This window comes from Equus przewalskii, chromosome 5, assembly GCF_037783145.1.
Source record: "Equus przewalskii isolate Varuska chromosome 5, EquPr2, whole genome shotgun sequence".
NCBI classification, from domain to species: domain Eukaryota; kingdom Metazoa; phylum Chordata; class Mammalia; order Perissodactyla; family Equidae; genus Equus; species Equus przewalskii.
Window position 1 is genome coordinate 71,958,257 of NC_091835.1, and position 10,451 is coordinate 71,968,707.

Sequence of the window (10,451 nt, forward strand, 5' to 3'; positions counted from 1 at the left end):
AGGCAGCCCTGGTCTTTGGGGTCAAGCATGCCCCTTTACAAGCCAAATGAAGAAAAAAAGTTCTAAGGGGAGCATATGACTCCATAAAATAAAGGGACATAATTGGGAGCGATATCTAATTTATCTATTGAATGCCTCCTACGTACTCTTTTATCACTTAGATGGACAGAATATAATTGGTGTGCTGAACGCCATCAATCTCAGGGCCTGGGCTTCCTGTGCTGGCTACACCTATTACTGTCAGATTATGACACTGTAATACCAAGATCAATGACATTTTAAATGTGCTCCAGTTATGGGCAATTGCTGACAATAAAAACAGTGACAAATTGATGAAACTTGGGCAGCGATGATCTGGTGTCAAAAATAAACCATAAATAATCTGCTTTCCAAACTGGGAGAGGTGCCTGGGACACTAGCTTAGGGGAAAAGGCCCCGGGAGAGGAGACCCATCCCTCACACAGCATCTTGGCCACTCAGCAAGCCCCACCTGCTTTGGAAAATTCCCTCCAGGCTGGCCTGCAAGGCCCCAGTGGGGAGACGGAGAGGCAGTCTGTGGGGAGGCCCGGAGCCCCTCCAGAGAGTCCCCATCACTGGGACTTTGGGAAGTGCCCCTGTGTGGCTACCAAGGCGGAGGCTACACACATTCACCGAGACACTGGTGGGGGGTCTTTTGGGGTCCTGCCCACGCTGAGGAATTAGGGCTGACCAGCCGAGTCACCGAATCAGACTGAACCAACCTTAAAACTGGGAGAGACCTTGAATCTCTCTTCCTGGAGGGACCGGCTCTGTCCTCCAAACTGGCTGGCAGAGGGACCTGGGTGCTCCCTACCCCACCTGCACCTGCCCCAGGCATCCTTTCTCCAAGCCACACCTGTGTCCCTCTCCAGGAGATGATGGCAAGACTTAACACAGATGCTTTCTGGGTGCCCGGCACCAATGCAGGTGGGGATGGGTTGGAGGAGTGTTCATATCGGGATCATGGAGAAGAGATGAAAAAAAGAACATTAAAAAACGAACAAACAAAAGGTGAATGGGGGCTGCTTCTCTGGTCTTGACTTATGTCACGGGTCTCTCCACGGAAGGGGGCTCCAGCGCTTCAGCCAGCAGAACTCTTTCGGGGAGCATTAAGGTAGACCCTTCTCTAGTTTCTTGTTTTTAAGGGATTGCCTTACTTTGCAGTGTTGCCCTCACTTTAATAGTCACATTTCTTCATATGGATGCCACCGCCCCGACTCCAGCAACAGGGACCCCCGCTAGCGGGAACCCTTCGCAGAGCAGCTGCTCCAGCTGAGCTCAATCCAGGTGTTTCACGCATCTCACCGTTAATCCCCCAGCAGCCCCGAGAGGCAGGTGATCTTCTCCACGTCTCAGAAGGGAGGAGACAGATGCTCTGAGATTTGGTGACTGGCCTGAGATGGCACAGCCGGTGAGCAGCAGAGCAAGAAAGGAATCTAAGATGTCTCCTCTAGGCTCGTCCTTTTCCCTCTGGCCCTTTCACAGACCTTTTTCACCCCATTTTACAGAGCAGGACCTGGAGGCTGAGGGGCTCCCTAGAGAACCTATAGCTAGTCAGGTCAGAGCTAGACCTAAACCTAGCTTTTCTGAATCTTCCTGTATTACATCTGTGCTCTTTCTGGATGTGCCGTGACAGTCTCCTGCCCTGGGAGGCCACCGTGCTCCAACTTTGGCCGCTGACAGGCAACAGGGGCCACAGTCTGCTTGGAGTCAGGCAGAATGGTGCACTCTGCCACTTGACAGCTGTGTGACCTTAGGCAACCTACCTCACCTCTCTGAGTTTCAGGTGAGAACTGAAACGACATAGTACATGATAAGCATTTGGCATGGAGCCTGGCCTTCATAGGCGCTTCCTAAACGGTAGTCATAAGAGAGAGAACCGGGACAGTGGAGGGAAGTTTGACAAACTAAAAAATCAAACAGAAAAGGGAGTTACTTAGGGGGCCACACACTGAAGCCCATCTCACCTGGAGTGCCAGTGCCGAGGGCCACCCCACAGTGGCCGAGTGGTGGGACTGTCACAGGATATTTAAGAAGCCTTTCTCAGTACCACAGAGGTTTTTTTTTTTTTTTAGGACAAACAGTTTAAAACATTGTTTTTATATTAAGACACATAAAACATACTATGTAATAAAATGCCAGGTTTGCATAATTTTAAAGGTGAACTTAAGGCCTCAGAAGAATTTGGTCCTCTGTGAGGGCCCTTCACGCTGAGCCCCGAGACCACTGGGTCCAAGTCACCCTCCTCTCTCTATCGTCGAAGGGACTTTGGCAGAAGTTTGAGAATCCTTGTGTCGGGGACAGAGCCTGGGCAAGAGGCACAGTCTCTGACTTTGTCACTCTTTAAATGAGCAAAACAAACAACACCACTGTCCCCACCTTCCCACTGTGTAACCTTCAAGTTTAGCCTTCAGAACGTGAAGTACTCGGTTTAAATTATGACAACTTGTTTCTGATCCCTTCCTATCTAATCATTGCTAACCAAACCACCCATCATCAACCGGCTGAGTAGTGGCACTTTGTAGGAGGCTGGAAAGCAGGACGCTTAAAGCTGACTGGATTCTTAAGGAACAGCCCGAAGGCGGACCGTCACTTAGGTGCGCTCACCCTTTACGAGCGAGGAAGGAATTCGCGCCCCAAGGTCTGGCTGACCCGTCCCTCTCTGCCCGGACACTAGGCCTCCCAAGTGCCCTCTGTTGGCCCAGCCTTGGGGCTGCCCAGGGCTCAAGGCTTCTGTGTCCTCAAAGGGCCCTGGAGTGGCCCTTGACGGTTTAGGACCCCGCAGGTCATACTCCTGAGGAGGGCTCAGCAGCAGCCACCACCACGGCCGTCTACAGCTATGCTCCCAACTCCCGGTCTTTCTAGGGTTTTATTTTCTTCTTAATAGTACAAGTAATATATATTGATTGTGGAGAAATTTAACAGTCCAGATAGGTGAAAACGAGAAGGAAAAAAGTCCCAGTAGTTTCCCCACCCAGGAAGAACCTTGGTTAGCTGGGCGAGTCACACGACTGGGGCTGTGCTGACTTCCACCTGTTTAATGCAAAGCCTGCAGAGTGTGATCGCTGCTGAGGGTGGGGGTCGGGGAGGTGGCGTTCCGCAGGGCGTGTTGCTCTGAGAAATCCCAGAAGCCCGTCCTAGTTCCAGGCTAGGGAACTGGGCACAGCCTGCCTTGAGGATCATTAGGTTGGTCTTTTGGTGACTCTAGAGGTTGGATCCAGAGGACAGGGGGCCTGCTAATGGATCCACCAGCTGTTCAAATGGCAGGCTCATGGAGAATTGGGCTGACCAGACCCCTGCCAGCCCTTCCACGGTTTTCCCCTACACGTACACCACTACTTCATGATATGAAAAATTTCTGGAATAAAAAACGTCTAGGGACCGGCCTCATGGCCTAATGGTTAGGTTCAGCACGCTCTGTTTCAGTGGCTCAGTTTCAGTTTCTGGGCACGGACCTCCACCACTCATCAGTGGCCATGCTGTGGCAGCAACCCACATACAAAATAGAGGAAGATTGGCACAGATGTTAGCTCAGGGTGAGTTTTCCTCAAGCAAAAAGAGGAAGATTGGCAACAGATATTAGCTCACAGTGAGTCTTCCTCAGCAAAAAAAAAAAAAAAAAAAACTAAATTGCAAGTACTCCAAAGAAGGGTAGTTGAGCGACTTAGATCCATGACAGATCCATTTCTAAAAGAAGGAAGTGCCTTGCTTTGCCAGATCAAACAAAACTAAAGTGACCCTCTGGTCCCTGCAAAAGAGGGGCCCTGGGGATGGTAAAAGCATTCTTGCCCCGGAACCCAAGGACGATGGTGGGAAACGCCACTTAACAACACCCAGGACCCAAAGAAGTCTGAGGCCAAGCTCTCGAAGGCTCAGGTGAGGGGCTGGAGAGATGAGAATGAACTGTGAGCTGCCAGACTTGGCTCAGGGAATCAGTGCTGGGGGCGAGGAGAAGGGCGGGGCCAGGAAGGTTTCCAGGGGAGGGGAGTGTCAAAGAAGAACAGACTGAGTGGAAACAAAAAGCAGGGGACCAGTTAAAGGGGAATTGGCAGCAGAGGTGGGTGATGGCGGGCCCTGGGGCAAGAGTGGTGGGGAGAGGAAGGGAGGGGTGCAGTGGCTGTGAGGGAGCTCTTTGCAGAGGGCAGCCTTTCGAGGTGATGGACAGAACTCTGGGTCTTAAGAGCAGGAAAGCAGGTTATATTTCACTCCTTCCCTGAACAGAGAGATTGGATTTGGTCAAGAATAAGTCCCTAGGAAGCAATTGTGAGCACCCCGCCCGTCCATCTTGTTGATGAATACAGAGTCAGAGCAAAGTTGGGAATGTGGGCGTCTGACGAGGTCTCTGATTCTACAATCACTTATGACACCTTCTTCCTCCTCCTCTGCCTGGTTAATGGGCTATGGGTACCCACCGCACAAAGGGCAACCAGACACCCATGGTGGGTGATGCAGAAGTGAGGCCCTGTGCATCTACTCTTCAGAGGAAACTGGGTTTTGAATTTGGTTTGTTTTTCAACCATCCTTTTGGCCGTAACAGGACCAAACCTTTCCTTCCTCCAATCCACGAGTCCCTTCAAATCCTTCATAGACTTCAATCCTGAGAACTGGAAGCTGGGCTGCTCGCTGACATCAGCCCATTCTGGGCAACGCAGCCTCATTGCCTCTGGCCTGGAAAAACGGCTTCTGGATTCATCTTTGCCTGCACTCCAGCTTCTCCTCCTGGGACCCTCATCTTGGAGACTGGCACCATCATTCACTCAGTCACATTGGGCTGGAATGTGGGAGTCATCCTGGATTCCTCCACCCCGTCAACTTCTCTCAGTCAGCAAATACTGAGCATCTTCAATGAGCCAGGCCCTGTTCACGGTGCTGAAGAACCACATGTACGAAACAAACCCCCGCCTCAGGGGCTTGCCCTCAGTGACCTAGGGTGTGGATTCTCCCTTCTGAACTTCTGTTACCCTCTTTCCCGCGGTCACCATCCTCGCTCCTCCCTGTCACCTGGCATCCTCTGCTTGGTCACCTAGAGTCATCTTACAAACCCAGACCTGCCCTCATCAATGCTTTGCCAAGAACCTCAAACGAAGACTTTTTAAAAATTCAGAGTGAAAAAAAATCAAGCAGTAAATTCTATCATAACAGTTGGACAGCTTTACAAAAGTGCTGAAGCAATATAATATGTTATTCAGGGATATAGTCTGTGGCAAAAATATAAAAACATGGGCTGGAAGAACCACCCCAAATTCCTGATGGTGGTGCCTCTGGGAGGGACGAGGCCGGCACAGGGGAGGGGGGAAAGGGAGCTTCAATTTTATCTGTAATGACCCGTTTATTTTATTTTTAAAAACTCCAGAGCAAAGTTGACAAAATGTTAATAGTAATTTAATAAAACCCTAACCCTGGATAGGGGCTACCAGAGTGTGACATTCTATTTTCTGTGTTATAGAAAAACCTGTCAAAATGTCAACCATGACCCACTCAGGAGTCCCCCACTCTCCCTGCCCCCTTACCTGGCACGTTGGCCCTTCACGTCCTTGTACCTCCTCTCTCTACACTGAAGGACTTTCAGCTCCCCAAAGATGCCACCGGTACTCTGCCTCGGGGCCTTTGCTCAGGCTGTTCTCTTGGCCTGAACGCCCTTTCCTGCTTTGCTACCTCGCTCCTCCCCGATGGCTGGCACAGGGAACTGGTTAGGACGGGGGAGGTAGAAACGTCCCGGGGAGGACAATTCTTCCTTGTCCTGGTTTGTATTCAGCTGCAGCTAGAGAGACGGATCACCTGTTTCTTTTTATTTAAAATCTGGTTTGTTTCAAAACTGTTATCAGTGACAGGGAGGTGGAAAGAGTACGACCCTCCGCAGAGCCTGCCCACCCCCCGCCCTCCCCAGCAGCCTGGCCCTGAGGCAGAAGACTCCCAGCAGAATCAGGAAGACTGATAACCTCATTCTGGCTCGGTTAGGACCATCGTCTGGCTTTCTCTGCTGCTGTTGGAAGAGCTGCTTCTGGGCAGGCCAGGGCCACCCTGTGCCTCGACGGAGGAAACATGGCCTGGGCCTGATCTGACCACGGCTCCTGGTGGCATGCTGAACAGGCACGCAAACTCTGGGCCCCGAACACCCTCCCCACGCCGCTCTGGCCCTGGTCCCTGTGCATCCTCTGAGGTAGACGTGGTGCTGCCTCTCCCACATCATCCTTGCTTCCCCTTTCTCAGACTAGGGTCAATGTCCCTCATCCACCCGCTGCCCGTGGCACATTTCCGCTTCAGAACACATCACCCTGAACTTGAACTGCCTGTCACACACCTGTCTTCTGCCCTGGGCGGCGCTCTCCTTACGGAGGGCAGGGGCAGAGGCGGCCTGGTTTGCAGATGTATCTCCAGCACCTGTGACTCTGCCAGGCTCATAGTAAGTGCTTGTTACATTTTTTGAATGAGTGAACTGTCTCCCCCACTGGACTGCGAGCACTGTGTTGACAAGGGCTATTCCTTGATCATCTCTGGAGCCTCAGTGCCTTGCTAGTGCTCGGCATACAGTAGATGCTCAATAAATACTTAACCATTTGCATGACCCGACCTCTGTTCTTCCCCTGACAATCTGGGTAAAGGGAGAGCATCTTCACTTCTCTCCCCCTCCTCCCCCAACCGTGTCAGGGCTGGTGGCTGAAGCTGAGGGACCCTCCCTGCCTTCGATGACCAGATGTCCAAACTTTCTAATGGTAAATAGAAAGCGGTGGCCGAGTCCTGGGTCCAGGCATCTCTGCCGTAGCCTATCCCAAGTAGGGAGGACTCCTTTGGAGATGAGGTGCTTCAGGGCCCCTCCCTGCTCACTTCAACCTCCAGCATCATCAGAGATCCCGCTGTCTGCCCTGAATTCTTCCTGCTAGCACACAAGTCTTGTTTCATCTCGCTCTGTTCTCAGAGAAGTTGTACTATAGCCAAGTGTATCTGCTCCTCAACCCAAAATAAAATAGAGAATCTGTCCTACTTTAAGACCAGTGTTTCCCCCACTGGAACTTTCTTTTCAAGTTCACTATCACCTTTCTATTTCCAAATCCAGTCTCCTCCAGGAAGTCTTCCTTGATTAAGCTAGACACATTTTAATTTTCACCCCTTTCACTCATCACTCTATATGCCGACAGCACTGACAGTGTGTACTTGTTCCCTCGGCCATTTAAGTGTGAGTTCTGCCTTCCTAATCATACTGCATAAGCATGCACTATTTTAAGCAGGCATGATAGATGATTATCACAAATTGACAAGAAGAAAATAATACACACCAAAAAGAAAGCAGAGGAGAGTTTTTTCTTTCTTTGCTTTAATGTATAATTTGTCATCTTGGTGCTTATAAGCTCTTTAGCACAATGAGAAGAGAATTCAATTTTTGCAAAACATTTCAGGGCACAGAAAGTACCTGTAAATGTCCAGGAATAAAGACTATGTCTTTTATTTGTATTATTTCTCTAACCCCTCCACTCTATAGAGTTTGTCCAAAGTCCTTGGTTTAGACCCTGAGTGTTAATCGGTTGACTTAGCTTTGGACCGTGATCCACTGAGATCCCTGGATCCTTTTAAGCCAAAGAGTTATGCCATGCCATGGATGGCAGTAGGGGAATGACCTTTAAGTGGGCCCCATGAGAGGAGCTGGTTCTCCTGAGCCTCAAGCTCCAGGCTGTGTGTGTATGGGGGTTGGAGCTTGGGAATTGGGGTGGAGTGGGGTGGGGTGGGAGGGGAAAAGTAGAGACAGACACAAATACTGAGCTGGCAGTTGGGGCAGGGTTGAGGAGTGGAGAGAGGGGAAGAAAGGAGTCTGGGCCAAGGCCAGAGGTGGCTCCCAGGGGAGTCCTCAGAGTGGGCAGCCGGACGTCGCTCCATCCTTCCCGCCTGACGGATGGGTCTGCTGCTCAGGCACAAGCTGTCAGGCCAGCCCGCTGCCAAGACAGAACAGTGGCGCTTCTGTGCGCGCTGCTCTGCGCGCCTGCCGGGGAGGCCGATGGAGTGATGGAGAAAGCAGACATCCCCAGGCATGAGCTGTGAGGGGCGGGGACCTGGAGCTGCTGGGTTACAAGAAGCATGTTGGCCTCCCCAAAACGAGGGCCACTAGATGCCAGCAGAGGGGAGTTGGTGAAGATGGGGGTAGGGGGAGGCGATTGGAATCGCGAGTGGGAGCACTTGGGGGGAACTGTTGGCCGGGAGAAGAGAGGCTGAAGGAGGGTTGGGGTGAAGAGCTCAGTCGTTTGGCCAAACGCCCCGTCCCCTTTGATAACGAGACCCATTTGCCTTTAGTTACACGATGTTGGGTTACACGATGTTTGGTTACATGATGTTTGTTTCATTGTCAGACGCTCAGAAACCTTCCAACCTCTTCCCCTGCCTCTGCCTTCGCCATCCCTCCCGGATCTTCCGCAGCCTCACCCGGCCCTCCGCGCACCCCTGCGGCTCAGGCTCGGGACTTGGGGATCCACGAGGCTCGAGGCTCGCGATCCGCCCCTGGCCAGGCTCCGACCCCGCCCGGCAGCCGCCTCCCCCTCAGCGTTAATTAAAACTTGTGAGATGGAGAGGCTGGCGCGGGCGGCTCCGTTTTATTTGCAGCATCTTTCATGCTGCTGACGATCGTAAAGGGCTTTAATATTGAAATATGGGCCATTTTCCCAGCTCCAGCCCTCGCCGCGCGCTCCCCACACCCCCACACCCGGCTACCCCGCGCTTGATGAAAGAGCCCCTGCAAATCCATTAAGAAGAGATAATTGAAAACTCCGGGGTAATATTTAAGGCCGTGCGCAGACGCAGCCTGGAGGGCCCGACTGCGCCTGCGGTGCCCATCAGCGACGCCGCGTGCCTCTCCCCGAGCTCCAGCTCGAGGCCCGCCAAGGTCCGCGGCCTTCAAGGGGCCTCCTGGCTATACGCGCCTGCCTCCCAGCTCTCAAAGGGCCTGCTCTCCTTTTCCTTGGCTCTGAGGATGACTCGCCTCTAGAGACTCCTAGTTCCATAAAGAGTGACAAGTCACACTGTGTGAAAGATGGCCCAGGGGCCAACAAGCATCTTGTCCCAGTGGTCCAGCTCAGATTTGCTGCATCGGCATGAGGCACCAACTGGGGCCTTTGGACGTTGTGTTCCTCTCCCTCTGCAATATCCCTCTAGCGCTTGCCCACACAGGGAGTTGCTGTTCCACCATCAAAACCAGCCCAGCTCCATCCAAAATAATGGAGCGGTGTGGAGTGGGTGGGAGCACAGTCACACCAAGACGACCATGAGGTGATCATTGCTATAGCTGATAATGAGGACCCAAGGGTTTATCATACTGTTCTACTCTTGAATTTGTTCCATCTTCCACAACAATTTTTAGAAAGCAGCTCAAGTATCTTCCTTCTGCCTTCCTCTCCTTAAAGATGGGCTACCTGTTGCCTTAGACATTACTGTCCCTCAGCACATTGTGTCATCATTACTGTTTAAAGCTTGTCCCCCTACGAGGCTATGACATCTTGAGGGCTGGTTTCAGGTCTACTTTCCCTCCTGAGCCCTTGCTCCTGGCTCAGTGCCGGGCACATACCACGTGCTCAGGAAGCATTATTGAATTGGCTGCTATCTGGGTTCCTGCGGGTCTTCAGGGTTTCAAGATTAGGATGCTAGCACGTGGTGGGAGGGTGGGGCAGAGCGTGGAAGAGGGACAGGATCTGTGAGGCTGGGTTGGGGTTAATGTCTGTTTCCCAGTGACTGGCTCCAGAATGTTCCCAGAATGGTGTTGGGGGTGGGGAAGGGGCTGAGGACCTTGTTCTGCCCTGTCATGTAGGAATCCTGAAGGCTCTGTCTGGGTCCTTTGGGGGTTTCTCTACTCCATTTGGCTCACTCCCCTTGCCAGTTCAGCCTGGTTCTTCTGGAAGTGTGGTGTGCACCCGTGTGTGTCTGGGGGCAGGGGGCGGGGGATGGGGAAAAGGGAGGAAGGGAGGAGGTTACTTGAAGACCTACCTGTAGAAAGGGCGTGAGTACTTCAGGCCTTTCCATCAACACCCAGCTGACCCTACCCCCCTGCCGGCCCTGCAGAGCCTCTCACCTCTCTCGCCCTGGACTTCCCCAGCATGGTGCCAGCAGCCTGCCAGGGCTCGTACTGCCAGGAGGGCACCTTTGAGGGAGGGGCTGTTCTGGCTCAGCTCCCCTCCACCCCCTGCCGCCACATTGGTCCCTGAGGCCACAGTAGCAGGGATACCCTCTGTGTGACCAGGAGGAGGCCCATGCCCTTCTGACCGTCCATTTCCGACTCCAGGACTCCTTGGTAGAAACACAAAACATCAGAGCTGGAAGGCGCCAACAGAACATTGGGTCTGGCCTTCTCTTAATGTCTGTGGGGCAGCTGAGGCCCCCAAAGGTATGAATGTGAGGCCCTTGGTGACAGAGCCAATCCTGGAATCCCAGCAAGTTCGTGGCAGAGTTGGAATTAGAAT